This window comes from Pinus tabuliformis, chromosome 6 (assembly GCF_031772625.1).
Source record: "Pinus tabuliformis cultivar Carrire ecotype Pingquan chromosome 6, CPIR1, whole genome shotgun sequence".
In the NCBI taxonomy this organism is placed as follows: domain Eukaryota; kingdom Viridiplantae; phylum Streptophyta; class Pinopsida; order Pinales; family Pinaceae; genus Pinus; species Pinus tabuliformis.
In genome coordinates, this window is record NC_142292.1 from 451,232,608 (window position 1) to 451,252,461 (window position 19,854).

Consider the following 19,854-nt stretch of genomic DNA (forward strand, 5'->3'; position numbering starts at 1 on the left):
ATTATTATTGTTATGTAGGCTTTGATTATATTGTGACCCCTTAGACTCATATATATATAAAGGAAGTCTTGTCATTTGTATCATCCAAGAATTTTTCATTTGCGTACTGTAAAGGAGGTTTCCCCCTCTAATAGTCTACGTTTTAAGTCATTTACCTATCTCTTTCTTATATTTTGTAAGCTATTTACATTACAATGGATATCAAAGCTTTGGATTCTAGGGTTTTGCTACTTCAAATAGGTTATCGTGGAATTTTCTCTATAATGTTTTTTATACGAAGTTTCAGAAGCTGAAATTAAAACCCATTTGATATGAAATAGTGGTGAATTGCGGGACCAAATTTTAGATCTTCTCTTGCTATATTTTCAGAGATATAAATTGAGGAAGTTAGGGTTTTTGCAGTCTCTCGAATTGAATCTCAAACAGGTCACCTTGGGAAAATCGTCATAACTTTCTCTATGAGAATCTGCTTCAAATTTCATAAAAAGTGACAGAAATAAGAAAGACTTTAGTTTTTTGGGTAGCATTTTTAGAACCTAAGGTTGAAACAGTGACATGTAGCACGTCATACAATTTCGCTCTACTAAACCAGTCCATAATTAGGTCATTGCAGGAGATTGGGCATAACTCTTTCTTCGGGAATCCAATTGTGATCAAACTTGCGGGGTTGGAAATAAAACTCAAAGGGCTATTGTGAACCATAATTATTATTCATTGATGACCTGAATAAAGAAAATGGAAACACCTAGTAAGCAACTTGAAATCTCTACTATGACACATGAAGAAGAGGAAGAAATGCAACATGATATTTCAAAATTATGAGACCAAGTGCAACAAATTTCGCTCTCGAAAAAAGTGACTAAAGCTAATATGGATGGTTTAAAGAATGGAATGGAAGCTAAGATGGATGGCATGGAAGCTAATATGGATGGTATAGAAGCAAAACTTAAAGTAAACATGGAAGATTTGAAGATAGATTTGACAAAGTTGCTACAAGAAATGCTTACTAATGGCGAAAGCGTAGTAAAGGAAACTCGTGATGAGAAAAAAAGAAATGTTAGTCATGATTTCATAGACTCTAACTTTGGATTGAAGACCCACCATGTTCCAAATATCGATATGAGGAATTTTGATGGCAAGGATCCTGTAACATGGATACTACTGATGGAGCAATATTTCGATCTCCATAATGTGCAAAGCACACAAAAGGTACGCATTGAAACTTTATATTTGGAACCCAATCAGTTTGTATGGTATCAATGGCTTTTCTCTCATAAACAAATTGTCACTTGGGAAATTTTTATGGAAGAAATGATAGCACATCATGAGGATACAAAAAGAAACACCTTTTTAGCCAATTGATAAATCTCAAACAAAAGGGTTCAATGATGGAGAACATTGAGGACTTCAAAAAATTGAATATAAGGATAAAAGATATTACATAGGAGCATAGGATTGATGTGTTCACAAGGAATTTAAAGGATAACATCCAACATGAGGTTCTCCTTTAGGAGCCTGATTCATTGGAGAAGGAATTCAGGTTGGCAAGGAAAATTGAAAGCAAAATTATGGCAACAAGGAAGCCTACCACTCACGACTATAAAGATGGAAGTGTTGTTGCCCCTAGCCTTCCACAACCAACAGGGTTGAAACCACAACAATTGGAAGAAAAAAGAGAAAAAGGGCTTTATTACAGTTGTGATAACAAATACACTAAATGTCATAAGTGTGCTGAGAAGAAATTATTTTACATAGATTGTGAAGAGGAGGAAGAAAAGGAACAAGAAAGATCAAAAGAAGAGGATACACACCAGGAACAAACCCTAGAGAAAGAAGAAATGAATCTGACCATATCTTGTAATGCATTGGACATAATTACCAATCCTCAAACTACCAAGATAGAAGGAGATATCAAGAAGAAAAAGGTAATAGTGTTTATTGACTCGGGCAGTACCCATAATTTTATCCATTGTATGATAGCCAAGGAATTGAATTGCTTCCTATATCCAGCACTAGAGTGTCAAGTGATGGTTGCAAATGGAAAAACCATAAATTGCTCTGGAAAGTGCCATAATATCAAGCTATCCATGGGAGAATATGTGTTGAATATTCCAAGGCTTTTTGTTCCAATGGGTGGCATTGATGTTGTACTAGGAGTCCAATGGCTACAATCTTTGGGTACAATAACTTTTAATTTTCAAGAACTTTTCTTGAAATTTGTTTCAGAAGGAAAGGAAGTTGAATTAAGGGGTATCACATGGAAACTGAGAAAGATAATCAGCTCTAACGACATGACAAATCTTCTAAAGAAATAACAATGAGGCATAATTGCATAATTATGTTCACTAGAGGTTCCCACATTGGAATCATCTATTTTTCGAGATCTCCAAAAAGTCTTGGAAAATTATTCTAGGGTATTTGAGGCTCCCAAAGTCCCCCCACCTATTCGTGATCATGATCATGCTATTCATTTGATTCCAAGAAGTGTTTCTCCAAACATCAAGCCTGGCAGATATCCCTATGTCCAAAAGAGTGAAATTGAACGTATGGTTGCATAAATGCTAGAGGATGGTATAATGAAACCTAGTCAAAATTCTTTCTCTGCTCCAGTAGTATTGGTACACAAGAAGGATGGATCATGGTGCATGTGTCCGGATTATAGGGAGCTCAACAAGCTCACTATTAAAGATAAATTCCCCTTTCATGTCATTGATGAATTATTAGATGAATTGCATGGAGCAATTTACTTCACCAAGTTAGACCTTAGTTGAAGATATTATCAAATCGGAATGAAGATTGAAGACATTCTGAAAACAACATTTAGAACTCATGAGGGTCATTATGAATTTTTGGTCATTGCTTTTGGCCTTACCAATGCACCTTCTAAATTTCAAGGTTTGATGAATTCCATTTTCAAACCCTTCCTTAGAAAATTTGTGTTAGTATTTTTTGATGATATACTAATATACAACAAGTCTTGGAAGGATCATGTTCAACATGTTGACAAAGTGCTCAAACTATTGGAGGAGAAACAATTATATGCAAAAATCTCCAAATGTTTCTTTGGAGTACAAGAGGTGGAATATTTGGGTCATATTGTATCTCATGAAGGTGTTAAGGTAGACCCTAGAAAAATTAAATCCATTAAGGAATGGGAAATCCCCACATCCATAAAGCATCTGTGAGGATTTCTCAGGTTGATAGGGTATTATCACAAGTTTGTTAAGAATTATGGGAGAATAGCGGTACCTCTAACAACATTACTGAAGAAAGATGCATTTTCTTGGACTCCAGAAGTAACGAAGGCCTTTGAACATCTTAAAGAGGAAATGTGCCAAGCACCAGTCTTAGCTATGCCAGACTTCACAAAAACCTTTATTGTGGAATGTGATGCCTCAGGAAATGGAATTGGTGTTGTTTTAATGCAAGAAGAAAGACCCATTGCTTTCAAAAGTCATACAATCATTGGAAAATATTTACAAAAAGCTATTTATGAGAAGGAAATGTTGGCAATACTACATGCACTTAAGAAATGGCGACCTTGCCTAATGGGAAGACATTGTAAGGTAAAAACAGATCATGATAGTCTTAAATACTTTTTAGAACAAAGATTATCTTTAGAAGAGAAACAAAAATGGGTCACAAAGATGTTGGGTTATGACATTGAAATCATCTACAAAAAAGGGAAGAAAAATGTTGTTGCAGATGCACTCTCAAGAAAGGATGAGGATGTGGAAGCATTTCTTTATTCCATTTCTATTATCCAACTAGATTGGATAAACAAAGCAAGGGATGAATGGAGGAATGAAGAAGAAGTGTGGGCACTCATTCAAAAGTTGCAGCAAGATCCCAGTACATCCGGTACATTTAGCTGGAAAAATGATTCGTGATGGTACAAAGATCACTTATACCTCTGTAAGAATTCCCAAGTCAAACAAAATATTTTTAGGGAATTGCACACATCTCCCTTAGGGGGGAATTCAGGATTTTTAAAAACTTGCCACAAGGTTAAGAAGGAGTTTTTTGGGAGGGCCTTAAGTCTGATATTCAAAAGTTTGTGGTGGAATGTTTGGTTTTCCAAAAAAATAAAGTTGAGACAATTAAAACCCCAGGTCAATTACAACCTTTATCCATTCCAAGTCAACGTTGGGAGGAGGTTTCAATGGATTTTATCACAAGTTTACCCAAGTTCGAAGGAAAGAGTGTCATCATGGTGGTAGTTGATAGACTTACCAAGTATGCACACTTTTGTGCATTATCTCATCCATTTAAAGCTAGTACAGTTTCTATTGCATTTATGGAAACAATTCAAAAGCTACATGGAAACCCAAAGATTATTGTAAGTGACAAAGATCCTATTTTCACTGGAAATTTTTGGACAGAATTATTTTCTTGTCTGGGTACTCAATTAGCTCATAGCTCATCTTATCATCCTCAATCTGATGGGAAAACTAAGATAGTGAACAAATGTTTGGAAGGATATCTTCGTTGCTTTGTATTTGATAAATAGACACAATGGGTCAAATGGTTGCCTCTCATTGAATGGTGGTATAACACTTCCTTCCATACTGCAGCAAAAATGAACCCATTTATGGTGCGTTATGGATATCATCGTTCATCACATCATATTTAAGATAAAATTCTAAGGTTCAAGCAGTGGAAGATCACATCGAGCATCAACAAAAAATTCTCCAACTCTTAAAGGATAACCTCACTTTGGCGCAAAATAAAATGAAACAACAGGCATATCAACATTGTAGCGAAAGAAGTTTTGATGTAGGTGACTGGGTATTTCTACGGCTACAACCATACAAACAAATTTCCCTCAAGCAAGCTAAGAAGGATAATAAATTATCACCAATTATTATGGTCCGTACAAGGTGTTTCAAAAGATTGGTACTATGGCATACAAATTGGAACTTCCTGCATCTTCTCGAGTGCACCCAGTTTTCCATTTTTCATGCTTGAAGAAATTTATAGGTGACAAGCTCCCAGTTCAAACAATATTGATAGAGCTTGACGACGAAGGAAAAATCATATTGGAACCTTAAGCAGTCATAGAAACAAGAACTCGACAGCTGCGAAATCGATCAATTTTGGAGAATATCATTAAGTGGAAGAACTTACCCACTGAAGATTCTACATGGGAGGATGAGAATTTTATACAGAAGCATCCAAAACTACTCAAGCGTTGAGGACAACACTTTTTTCAAGGAGAGGGGCATGCTAGGTCCCTATAATACTAGTGTATTCCCTTACTATTATTGTCATTGTACCCCTTATTGTTATTGTTGTGCCCATGTCGTCCCCATATTTTTATTATTGTTCCCCATAGAAGGCCACTATTGTTATTGTTGTGCCCTTACATTATTACTGTTATGTCTGCTCTGATTATATTGTGACCCCTTAGATTTCTATATATAAAAAGGAGGTCTTGTCACTTGTATCATCCAAGAATTGTTCATTTTTGTAATGTAAAGGGGGTTTCCCCCTCGAAGAGGATACATTTTAAGTCGTTGATCTATCTCTTTCTTCTATTTTGTGAGTTGGTTGCATAACATTCCACACAAGTATGATCGACTCTCTGCCTCACAAGCCCACACTGACCAACAATTAGCTAATTTTGTATGCATGTTGAACCCTTACTTCCTTGAAAAATTCCTTGCTTTTCTACAATTAGGCAGATCGCAGTATTAAGCTTAGGCGTGGGTTAGATTCAACTAAATTCGAAGCCCATCCCTTCAAAGCAAGTTTCATCTTTTTGGGGGTTGTGCCGATCCCCCACCCAAAGCCTTCGCCAAACACGCCCGAATAAGAAAAGGACCTTTCCATATCTCTTGACTGACTATTGTTGGCTCAGTCAGTTGTCCAAGCTGGGTGGGCTGGCTGAACGTAGCAGCCAGCTCTGACCTGAAGAGGGGTAACCTTTTCTTCCCCTCGCCCTCTTCCATAACTGTGCAATCCAAAACTAGGTCATCGCCTGATTGCATGCATGATCCCTATAACTCGAATCATTCTACAACTGATAGTACATTGTCCCTACACTCTAGTCTCAACTGTGTCTTTCTCTGAACTGACATGCATGAGTTTCTCTTGAGTGAATCTCCAAATAGTTATAGTAGCATTGAGGATGCACCAATGCACCAACTCACTACTAGACCTCTACTAGTTCCACAAATAGTTAGAACTAGTTTATCTGTCTATAACTCAGATAAACTAAGTTATCTAATTACAACTCAAATAAACTCATCTTGGATCCCTAAAATTTAGGCAGAACATATACATGAATACAAAAAGACTTCCAACTCGAAATTCCTAAGCTAATTAAGTCAATTAAACTTAATTAATTATTTACAAGTTTCTATGAGAATAGAATTCGATTTAATTCATAGTTTAATTCAAAGACAAATTAAACTGGAATTTCGTGTTGCCATTTCTCAACATTATATTCATAGTTAAATTGGGACCCTCTAAGTCCTTAGCCACCTTGATTAATTTAAAGAATAAATTACTCCTTTTTGTCTTAATGTTGTCACATCTAGAATTTAATTCTCGAAGCATATTAATTTTTTCCTTCCATTAAGCCTTTAGTTGCTTCATTCTACCTTGGGATAGAATTTTATTTTCTTTTCTTTGGGATTCATTCATATGTAACACTTCCTTAATAAATGTACTTAAATCCTTTTAGTGGAACATCTCATAATTCTCTAAGTTATTTTACAAACATTTAATGAGAAAACTAATTCTAGTAAACAATATGGGCGAATTCCTAGCCACTTCCCACACTTAAAAGATTATGTCAATTCCTTTATTTATTTCATCAACTATGTATTGCCAGATTTTGATTAACAAATTTGAGACTACTCTTATCCTTGAACTACTCTCTAGTGTGTCTTTTTAAACCTAACTTGGCTCAATGGTGGATATTGGTTCAATGAACAATGGCTTAGGCAACAAATCCATTTCAATTCTTTTATTTTCTTCCTTAATACTAGATTTTTAGTTTCTTGGTTAGAATTCAAATAAGCTAGAGCATATGTAGTTTCTTGATCGAATTCAAACAAATTAGATAGTTTTGTTCCTTTGTCATCGATTTTGGAATTTACCTTATCAACTACCTACCTACTTTCCAAATTCACTTGTTCAAATTGTATTTTCCTGGAACTCTTGTCATACACTGCATGATTTAATGTAATTAATTTAATCTCAAATTAAATAGGCTCTTTTTGAATCAATTCTTCAATAATAGTCTAATTTTCAAGAAATTTCCTTTCAGCTCGGTCTGTTATCATTGGTATTTCATCAAGTTTGTCAATCTCCATTACTTGAACATTCACATCGTTAGGTATATCCTAGGTATTCCATTGCATGCTACTAAATTTCTTGTTTGAACTCACTCCACCAATATGAGTTTTTTCCAGATTGAACTTGGGGTTATTTCCATCACTACCTTCCCTAACACCATCACTACCATTTCTCCATGGTTCTTCTCTTGATGAATGGCTTGTAGATGTAGAAGTACTCTTTAGAATTACTATGGGGTAAAATTAGCATTTGCGACTTAATGGCCATGTTATCTATACTACTTATTGGTATAATGGTTGGCATTGACATTCTCATGGAAAAGTTTAGGGGTATCCAGTAAAACTTTATTATCTCCTCCACCTTTCACCTATCCTACTAGAAAGAGTGAACCATCTCTTATATAATTAAGATGGTTCATAAAAATAGTTTTAGGTTAAAACCCTCAATTTCTTCTAAGAGTGAACCATCTCTTATAGAATTAAGATGGTTCATAAATATAGTTTTAGGTTAAAAGGGAACTTTACTTGAGTGAAGTATGCATTGGTTGTGATATTAAATATGTATTGAAAAGGGCAACATGAATTTATTGAATATGGGATGTGGGATGCAAGACGTGAATATGGGACAATGTTGGGAAAGGGTTCCCATATTCACTTACTAAAGGAGAAGTTAACTACAAAAATTGCTAAGTCTTCGAGTTTTGTAGGTTCCTTCAAGTTATGTTGGAGGGAATCATGTGGGATTCAAAATATAGGGGGGCAACTGAGAAAAAAGGTATCCTGCAACCCACATAGAAGCAAAAATGGCTAAGTATAAAAAAGGGGTTGCAATTTGGAGGCTATGAAAATGCAAGTGCAAATTGTAGAATGCAATATGTGGGTGTTGGATGATTTAAATAAAAAAGAGAAACCTACAACTAACATATGTAAAAAATGACTAAGTATTGATGTAGAGGAAATCTTCTGGTATACTATGTGTTGTTACTGATATGCCCGATGTTTTGGGTGATCACTTCACCCATCTTCAGGGACAATAAGATTTTGATGATGTGAAGAGTTCTAGACCAATTTTAAATAGAGGATGGAGTTATAATTTGCTCGTTAAGGAGGGTGAGAATGATGAGACCATTGGTTAAGTTTTTTTATAAAAAATAGAAACTAAATACATATTAATGGATTCAAGTCAACAGGGGTAAATAATAATAATAATATACTCAATTTGATAATAGGAAAAAAATGTATTATTTTCATGTTGATAGTAGTTAAAAATATTAATTTATTTTAATTTAGTTAAGAGTGGGTAAAATTAAGTTAAATGTGAATATGGATTGAAATGAAATCACGGTTTATTAATTTGGGATAAAAATACTAATAATTGAAAAGATTATTATTATTATTTGGAAAATTTGAATTAAATCTATAATTATTAATTAATCAAATTGATAAAAAAAAGATAGTAACTATATAGATATATATATATATATATATATATATGTAAATTGGCATGAGTTTCTACCCAGCTTGGCACTTCTTCGATCAGGCGCAAATTCATGCCAGGTTATGTCTTTTGTCTGACTTTCCCAACCCCCGACCCGATGGGTCCCACTAGCGATTGAAGTTTATTTAGAAAACCTTTTACACTTAGAATATCTTGCGAGGTTCCAATTAATATTGTATAGACCGAACATCCACGACTTGTTGAGGCTTATTCATCAAAATATCATAGATTCACTCCCATACTCCATGGTCATCGAAGTCATTGATCAATGCACCCATGCGACCAACAAGGACTACTGAAGCACACAGGAATTTATTCTCAAGTTTCACTAAGACACTACAAATATCGGGTCATATACTTTCCCATTACAATTACACAGAACCTGCACCTTAGACACTTTCGTGAACCACCAAGAAGTTAACCAGTTGCCTTACTCACATTATAGATATTTTCATGCGGTTATTAGTCATATAGACCACACATATACAGCGATATCGAAAATACATGTTAATCAATAATTTCATCACATCTTACAAATACACACAAAGATTCATTTATTCAACTAAAATGAAAATCACTAATATTCACACTAACACCACACATATATGAATTCAACCATCAGTTCGGGCATGCATGCAAGAAACTTAGTAACCATTAACACATAGGAAATCTCATCCTTTAAGCCAACATAAGCCCTTGGCTAGCATGATGAACATGTGCATGCCAATCAAACGTTAGGAATATAGCTAGATATTTATCTCACATATCAAAATATTTTCAATTGAGAGTGGGACTTCAGATCTCTACCCATCCATAGACAAGCTACAACCATAGTTAATTGTAGTTTTCACCCCCATGCTATATTCCATAGCTTGAGGAGGAGTGTTTTCTAAGGGAAAATTTTAATAAGTAAACAAATGAAACAGGATTCCATAAGGCCACTCTGCCTTCATCCACCAGCTACACAAACTTCCACCCAATTTGTTCAGACTTTTCATATGTGATAAACATCTTTAGTACTCAGATTTCAACTCACTATCAGGAGAAGGGATTCCACTTACAAGGGATGTTTATTTAGCTATATAATCTATTTTTGAGTAAAGAAAATACTCTCTAGGTGGTTCATTAGTGAGTCAAGCACCGAAGCTTCAGCTTAAGGAAACTCCCAGTGGTTCATTAGCCCTCACAAACCCCTGAGTGTTTCCTCCTTAACCAGTAGTTTCTTCAATCCATAAGCTTCCCAGTGGGTTCTTTAGCCTTCAAACAAGCCACTACTCTCAAAAGTGCTTTCACTCAGTAAGCTCCTTGAGGTTTCTTCAGCTAGTTTTTAATTTCTCTAGTGCTTAAAAGTTGTAATTCTAGTTTCTGCCTTTTTTTTGCTCTCACCTCCACCTTGAGAGGATTTTTTCTTACCACAAAATTCTATGAGTGTTTCCTTCCACTGTTTATGTGTCCCCTTGAGAGATTTGGTTGTATCTTCCTATCCTATGTATGCCTGTCAAAGAGCATTAGTGAAATTAATCCCCTCAATCATACAATTGTCCCTCCTTTTCTAGGTTTCCATGCAGTCCATTCCTTGGACAATGCAACCCATTCCTAGCTTGAATACTTTTTCCCTTTCTTGCTTGTTGTTAGAGGTTAAGAACACCTAGACCTATCCTTTTCTTATTGGTTAAACTTATTGGACAATCATCCCATTAATACCATTTTCACCAACTAGGACTGGTATTTAAAATAAAATTTCCCTCAAGCAATGGAATTTGTGTCCCTCTCTCAGCCATTTAAATAGTTACAGTTATTTATAATGGGATAAATATTGACCAAGGGATTTCATAATGTTTCATTATTCAGGAAGAGGAAGAATTTTTTCCAGAGAAAAATGCGTAATTTTGATTAATGAATAACAAAATTACTTGTTGTACTGGCTAGAAACCGCATCATTAATTTAGAGACCAAATGATAAGCAAGAGACAAGAGCAAGATGGTTTGCTGCCTCCATTTTGGTGTTGTCCTTGTCAGAGTCTGAATTATCTGATGTGTGGAAGCGCTTATTCCCACTGATGTCCCCCTCGTCGAGGATCAAGTCGGCCTGCACCCTGTGGTTCTTAGCATTTGATTGGTCTTGTGGAGATCCCCCTTATGTATCAGGTTCTATTGGATTCTGACTTTTCTCTTGTGGGGATGGTTCATCCAGAGCTTCATCCTCCTCCTCTTCAGGTTTAGGTGGGGGGTATTGCCAACCTTTGGGTTCTTTCCCTAGATTCTTTTTCCTTCTGGTATCCTTTTTGGCTTCTAGGCACACGTTGTGTAAATGCCCTGTTTGTCTACAATTCCTACATCTGAAAGCTGTGTTCTCATAATCCAAGCTCTGTGTCCAAATTCTGTTATTGTGAATTAATTAGATGCTATCCGGAAGTCCTTTGCTGAGGTCTACCTCTACACATATGCATGCATAGGTGAAAATCCTTTCCTCTATTCTTTGGGAGTCCTTTTTTATGAACTGTCCAAGGCTGTTGCCAATACCAGCCAGAACTCTGTCCTCCTAGAAATGAAGGGGGAGGTTGTGCATTCGGACCCAGACTGGCATTCTGGAGACGACCATGGTGTTTGCGTCGAAATCGGGGAACCAGGGAGTGGTAAACAGGCTGGTTGAACCCCAGAACCATGGTCCTTCCTGTAGAATTTTGTCTCTAGCTTCAGGGGATGGGAATTTTACAACAAAGAATCCTTTGGAGCAGAGGTGGATGTCGCAATCTAATGACCAGTTTGTTAAAATCCAATGGAAGAGCTCTACTGGTTTAGGCCAGAAATAGTTAAATCAACAAATAATTGCTAGAGATTCAAAGGAGGCACATTGCTCATCAGATTCTGGCATATCAATATTTAATTCTGGGTTGTTATTCAGCTGCTCCACTATATAGGGGTTTGGAGCGTTTCATGTCTATTTGGATGCCAGGTTCAAAGGCTGTCTTTTTCCCTTGTAGAATGTTCTTGAATGATAGACCGTCATGTGCTTGCTTTTTTTTTTATCCTGAACCTAACTGTGTGCTGCCTCCCAACCCTGTTCTGCCCTTGGGGTCAGCCCCCCTGTGTAATCTCAGGTTGACTATAATGGTGGAATCAGCATGTATGTGGTACTCCTTCAGGGGTTGGTGGTCCTGTAGTATTTTTCCTTCAAACATCAAGATCTGTGAATGGCCAGGGTATTTGTACTTCCCCATGATTCTTTGCTTCAGATCAAGTACTTTGTCTATGTTTTTGACCTAGAGTAAACTAGAAGCCCTAGCAGGAGCTTTTAAAAAGATTTGAAAGCAGTTTGGGCTTACTTGGTTCCCATGTCCCGTCTGAACCTTCTGGAGCGAGGAGACAGCTTCCCCTTTAAAGGTAGAGATTATCCGTGCTGCAGGGGGGAGATCGTTCATCGCCAAAGGTCAGACCGAACAGAGTATGATGGGCCTAACAGCGCGTGTGAATGCCGAATACCCAGGCTTGTGCATGGAGGGGCAATGGATCAGGCCGTCTGCCGACACAGAGTTCACAAGTGTGGTGACCTCATGGAGGGTGTAGGAGCCAGCTTCCCAACAGCCGGGCTTCAAAAACTGGGGGAGTGTCTGACCAGAGTCCATCCCCATAGCTCTAGACCCATCCTGGGCTCTCCACAGATCACCTTGCAGCCTGTCATGGACAAGTGAAAACCAAGCTCGGCTGACTGTGCAGTCGCTGAGCAAAACCCCAATTTTGGTCTCCTCCTAAGTTTGAATCTGTCCGAAAATTTAAGTCTGTCATAGTCACCAGGGAACTGCAATCTGTTGGGACGGCTTGCGGATACACCAGGATAAACTGGGTGAGCGTTCCGTGAGGTGGCCGTGGGGAGGATCGGGGAGAGTAACTGCACAGGCCCATCCCAGCCCTTGCCTCCATGATAGGGGGTCTTCATGTCTGTTCTTCGATCCCTCCAAGGAGTCAAAAATGGCGGCTGAAACCAGGAACTTCTTCACGCTCGTGAGAAATCCTAGCTCCATGTTTTTCTACTACTTCCCGAGTATATCACAGGAAGAGGAGTTATAAAGGAGTTGTAATTAATTAATGTTTTTTTAATTGATATTTGGTAGGTGGAGCCCCCCTCCAAATGTATCTCATAACTTAAACACACCCTTGTGACTCCCGCATAAAGTATATGTATGCATAATAAAACAAATCATGTGTTGAGTAAATAAAAGAGTTGCATCACCCATGTAATATGATTTGACATAAAGTCCCTTGTACCTCACATGGAAAGCATATGTATCAATAAAAATGGCCATAACTAAATATAACTGAACTAATATGCCTCCCATAGTATTCATCATAAAAAACCCCTTCTGCATCCCAGAAAGGAATGCATCTATGCATATCATTAGCATATAAAAATATTATATAAATTGTATCATTTCATCTTGTGCCTCTCATAGTGAGCATCCCATAAACCATAGAGAGAATATATAAACATATCACCATAACAATTTCATCACAAAGCACCTTATATCTCCTAGAATAACCCAACAATGTAAATATATAGTTGTAAGTAGAGTGTTATCCAAAATATGATGCAATCATAAAATGAAAGCGTTGAAAATATTTTTGCATATTGTGGTTGTCATTGATGATAACAAGATGTCATTGATGTCAAATGGGATGTCTGAGACAACAACATTATCATTCATGTTGAATATAGAAGCAACGGTACTCTCTATGAAGTAGTATGAGAACTAGGATTCTTGCATGATCTCATCAAGTGAAGTTAAAGGAGCCTGAATTTAGTTGAGTTTTTGATGCAGTTATGGTGTCCTAATGATGTTATAAACAATAGGGTTTCACAAATCGCATTTATGTCTTTCCAACAATATATCCTACTCTGAAAAAATCCTCCTAGATGAGAAGTTATGGCCATTTGAAGATCAACGGTAACTGGAGGCCCAAACTATAGGGAAAACCCACAATATTAATACGTTAAAAAGTATGAACCTTTCGAGTGCATCCATTGTACATTGACTAGGCCAATGAAAGATCTGAATAGAACTTGCATTACCTTTAACATATTAAATATCTTGCATCTTTCCACTGATTGGACAATTCCATGAGAAGTTGAATGGCATGTGATGTCAAAGTTACATGACAGTTAACCAATCTTGCTGACCAAACAGAAAGAGGACACATGGCATACAATGGTTGGACAATCCTCATGACGTAGACAATTAGACGCCACATGGAAACACATGATTAGGTGATGTGGTCTTGAGAAAATGACATCATCATGTCTATGTGGCATCACCAAAATCTTCCATGTGGCAGGGATAAATGGCAAGTTTTGGTTGGCGGAAAAGTCAAAAATGTGTGACACATGGCACCCCTCATGGGTTGCCACGTGGCATGATTTAATCATGCTGAAATGATCATGTGGTTGACCAATGACCCCTCAAGACAAGGTTAATGGGTCAATTATATGGGTTAAAGTTCCAGGTGCTACAAGTCAGTGTTATTAAAAATGGTTTAGTTTTTGAATTTTTGGGTTCATTGTCTAGTTCTATGGTCAACCTCATTATGATCCCAGGACCATCCTATATATATATAGATATATATATATATATATATATATATATATATATAGATATGACCCCTCAAGACAGGGTCAATGGGTCGGTTATATGGATTAAAGGTCCAAGTGCTACAAGTCAAATTTATTAAAAATGGTTTAATTTTTGAATTTTAGGGTTCATTGTCTAGTTCTATGGTCGACCTCATTATGATCCCGTGACCATCCTATATATATATATATATATATATATATATATATATATATATATATATATATATATATATATATATATATATATATATATATATATATATATATATATATATATATATATAGATATATCTATATATATATATATATATATATATATATATATATATATATATATATATATATATGAAATCATTTGGTCAATCAATCCATCAAGAAATGACAAAATATTGAGCTTTGATTATTTTGGTTAAACATTCATCCAGTTTCATTGTTTTGGTAACATTTGGTTGCACTTGCATTGTTTTGGTTATGGCTTCATTGTTCTAGTTACATTTGCACTATGTTTTGTATGGTGCAATGGCTTTGGGTTATCACAGTGAATGTAGTGACAATGGTTGCAATTTATAACAATGATTGAAGTGGAATTAGTTGGAGGTTTTGGAAATGATTATGGTTGCATATTATGCAATAACAGGCATTGTCAGTTGCAAATTGTGTAAATACTTATAATTTAGTGCTTGACAGCCATAAATGATGACAGTGGATAAAGTTTGAGAATGATATGGAATAGAGGTTAATAAGGAGTTTCAAAAGGAGGTGGGTGCCTCCACTAAGGTTGGAGCCTCAATCAGGTTGAAGCCTAGAGAAAGTTGGAGCTCACTCATCATCGAGGTTGGTGCCTCAATCAGGTTGGATCCTAGAGCAGGTTGGATCCCGCTCATCATAGAGGTTGGTGCCTCATTTAGGTTGTATCCTACAATGAGCAACTACTTGAATTTTTTTGAGGTTTGTACCTCAATCAAGTTGTAGCCTACCGCAAGTGGAAACTTGCATAACTTGGGGGAGGAAACAACATTTGAATCTATATAATGAATTGAAGATAAAGAAGAAGTTTGTTTGTGGTTTTGTTTCCACGTAAAATATTATGTCTCTCTTGTGATTTCCATGTATGCTTATTCCAAATTTGTGTGTGCAAATTTTTTATTTGGGTACAATCTAAGCCATGTATCACATCACATATAACATCATGTTCTCTTTAATTAGTGGTTACATTTGCTAGTGTAAAATTGTGTTGCTTGTCACAATGATAGCCACCTCTACAACTCTCTGATTAATCTATTGTTCCATTGCTAAACTTTGATGCTTGTAGAAATAAACAACTAGGAAATAGACAAAGAAATGTATCCACTCACATATTGCAAGCTGCTAGCCATAAAAGATCCCTTGGAAGAATAGGTGACTAATCCATCAGCACTTAACCATAAATATGGGTTTTAGTTGGATAAAATCTCCCTAGATGAGGAAAAGTTGGAAACCAGTCCCTATATTAAATATTTCTTCTTTAGAGAAAACTAAAATTGTACTTTCCATGGCCAACCACATAATAGAATTGTACATCTTTGTGGACACATAAAAAAAGAATATATTGCAACAATGAGTTTATCTAGGGATGAAATCCATAAAATGATGTTATATGCACCTATTTTTCCTATAATTTGATTCCTTGGAATCACCTTGTATGTCAGTTCAACATTATTAGGAGTTGGTTCCCTTAGTTCCCTTAATTTTGGTTTTTGGAGTCATTCAGTGTAATCAATAATCCAATCAACCTTTTATTGGTTTCTAGCTTGGTGTTTTTAGCTTGGGTTTCATGTTATTGACAAGCTACAGCTAGAATTGTATTTGTGCCTTTTATACCACCTTCAGTGTATTAAGAATGGGAAGATACAACTAATTAGTTTAGTGTTCATGTGTGGTGGGGGGGTTGTTTAAATTTAAATAGAGGTTAGATTATATTTGTTTAATTAATATTTCATGATTACCATGATAGCATTGCTAAGATAAAGGCCTTTGTTTCTTATTGATTGAATGATAAAATCTAACAGACAATATTTTATACCAATGAACAAAACATGGTGAAACACATTTACAATCTAACATTGTTATAGATAGAATAGTATTTATTTCCATGGAAACAATATATATTGATGGACATATGTGCAATAATCCCACCATCAAACCATAATATATTAAAGCTAAGTTCAAAAATACTTGGAAAAAAAAATTATACGAAGAAACCATAATGGATATTGAGACAATGGGCAAGCATTTCTAGCAAGAATATAGAGTAGTAGAAAACATAAAAAGGTAGAGGTTTATCATGAAGAACATAACAAGGAATATCTTGGAGGTAGATTTTATCGGCTGGGTCAAAGCATCACTACTTTACAAAGATGGTAACATCATTATTGGTGATGAATGATAGGAAGCTTAGCAAACCCTTAAATACAAAGAATACAAAGATGGCTTGGAAGGTTTCAACGATGAGAATATTGGAAACTAATCTAAAAATAATTCTTTTTCTTCATCTTCTAATGATTCTTTAAATTTGAAGAAAATGAAGAACATAACAAGGAATATCTTGGAGGTAGATTTTATCGGCTGGGTCAAAGCATCACTACTTTACAAAGATGGTAACATCATTATTGGTGATGAATTATAGGAAGCTTAGCAAACCCTTAAATACGAAGAAGACAAAGATGGTTTGGAAGGTTTCAACGATGAGAATATTGGAAACTAAACTAAAAATAATTCTTTTTCTTCATCTTCTAATGCTTCTTTAAATTTGAAGAAAATCTTGAAATATCAATGTTTGAGGTCAAGTTAATACTAAACTCTTGAGTATCTCATTGAAACAAATGGAATTTTATTTAAGCCTTTATCAAATCAAGGAAACACACTAGATTTCTTTTTCTCATTTGAAGATGACCATACATGCTCTGTTATGGTGGGAGAGATATGTGGATTCACTAACCATAGGCAAGAATCCCATGATCGTTAAATGTAAGGATTTCAAGGCATTTTTGAAATCACAATTTTATCTTATATGATAAAAAGAGGGATAACTCATGAAATGAAAACAACTTTATCAAGAATAGGGATATAAAGGCATGAAATACACTTCTAAATTCTAGAAGCATACCATCAAAATGGTTTCTCTTTGGAAAACATGGGAGTGGTGGTAAAGAGTATTAAAGGGTTATTTAGATATATCTATGGGTAGTTACAATTACTTAGTGTGATATCATAAATGAGGCAAGCAATAATTACGGATTTGTATCTTGGATTAGACTCCAAGAAGGGGCAAAAAAAAGGGCCAAGTAAAATCCAACAAGATAAAATCTAAGAAGATGGTATCCATAACGAAAAAAGAGGGATATCCTAATAGGAATTGCAAATATTTTGATGTGGATGAGCACATGCATGTGAAGTGCTAAAAAAATTATTTATAAGTGCATCCAAATATGCATAAGTTTAAGAAGGGAGAAAGAAATGTAGCCACTAAGGTAAAAGAAATAGTGGTAGATAACACCCCCAACATAAATGAAGCCATATTATTCACCACACTACAATGAACAATGGTAATTGGAGACATGAATGCACTATTCCAAATCAAAGTTCCGATGAAGAACCATAAGGAAAATTATTTGTTTGATAGTGTTTCTTAATGAAATTTAAATTTTGAATCCTTAGTGGATGAGCCTAGATTAGAAACTCATGGTCTAATACAACCACATTCATTAGGTTGGATTTAAGAGAAATCAACCATGAGGATGACCAAGAGATTATTAACATTGATTATGTTGATGAAGTATAATGTAAAGTTACACCACTAGATGATTGTGAGGTGATGTTTGCTATCCCATACCTATGGAAAGGGATTCAATTTCTATGGGAGAGAGAAAAAGAATTACCTAATTAAAGTTTGATAGGCTTACATCATCAAAGTACACATGGTAAAAGGAGAAACAGCTTCATTAGAAACAAAAATAGGACAAACCAACAATTTGAATGTAGTAAACAAAAGCATGTATCTTTCATAAGAACTAGTAATGAAGTAGTGGACATGGAGAGACATGTGGAAGTTGCTGGTTGATAAATTTGTCTACTTTTTACCTGCCTTTTCACCCCTTTCCTTCACCTATTTCATGACCTTGCAAGGTTAATTTATATCTCAAGCAACGAAGGTATATCTATTTTTCATGTCTTTGTGAATTATTCGTCAATGAAACGTATTCCTAGGGGATCGTTGCTTATGCGACTTGCTAACCCATGTTTCTTTTCATATTTGAAAGGATGATGTTTAGCAGACTATAACTCAGCATATGGTTATCGATGAGCTGACAATGCTATCTTAGGATGTTGGTTGTAACGATGATTCCACCCAAGAGAGTCCGTTGGACCAATACATTTTCTATCTTCGTATTATGTTTATGTCTCAATGATCGTTGTGTATTTGTAGGGAGACAACTATCGCAATCTCTGGAAATCCTTGATACTATATTTATAACATTAAAATGTATAAGTGAGGTTATGGGGCTGGAAAAGAGGACCACCGCTAAAGAGAGATGTGAGAGTTCTAAGCATGTAACAGTAGACTTCTGTAATTTCATTTGATTAATGCAATCCTGATCTTCTAAGTATTTATTAGTCTTTGATCTTTTACCACAACCTTGATCATGGAATTGGGTCTACTCTCTTGACCAGGTTCTGTTGGATTAGTGGTGTGCGTAGATTTATCTTTTTTATGTTTATTTCTTTATTGTTGTAATGATTAATTAAGTTGTGTTGTTGTGAATCTTAACTTTCTGTTACTCTGATTGATGTTACTATTATTTTTTGTTGTTACACGTTGTTATGTTGTTGATTGAATGCTCAATGTTGGGTAGGGAAATTGTGGCCTACATAGATCTTGCATGGTAGACTTGAAATAACCACACACGCCCCAGGTTGATAATTAATGTGGGAAAAGGGTGAATTCTATAATTCATATCTGAACACCAACATTTTGTCATCATTGTCAGGGGGGGCTATCGAAGGCGTGAAATTACAACCAGTATTGACCATAGGACCAATCTCTCGTCCTGGGGAGGGAAGTTTTCGCCCTGCTCCAGGTCCTGAGCATTAAATTTCCTTGGTTATCTTGATTTCTTGTTTTTCTAGGACTACTCTCTTGTCCTGGGGAGGGAATGTTTCACCCAGATCTAGGTCCTGAGCATTAAATATCCTTGGTTATTTCGATTTGTTGTTTCTTCTAGGAACCTCTCTCTCATCCTAGAAAGGGAAGTTGTTTTTCCCTGTTTCAGGTCCTGAGCTTATATTTTGAGGTTGGCTTGTCTTTCTTTCTATTATTTTCTTTTTATGGGCCACTCTCTCGTCCCAGGAAGTGAATTTCCCACCCTGTTCCAGGTCCTGAGCTTTAG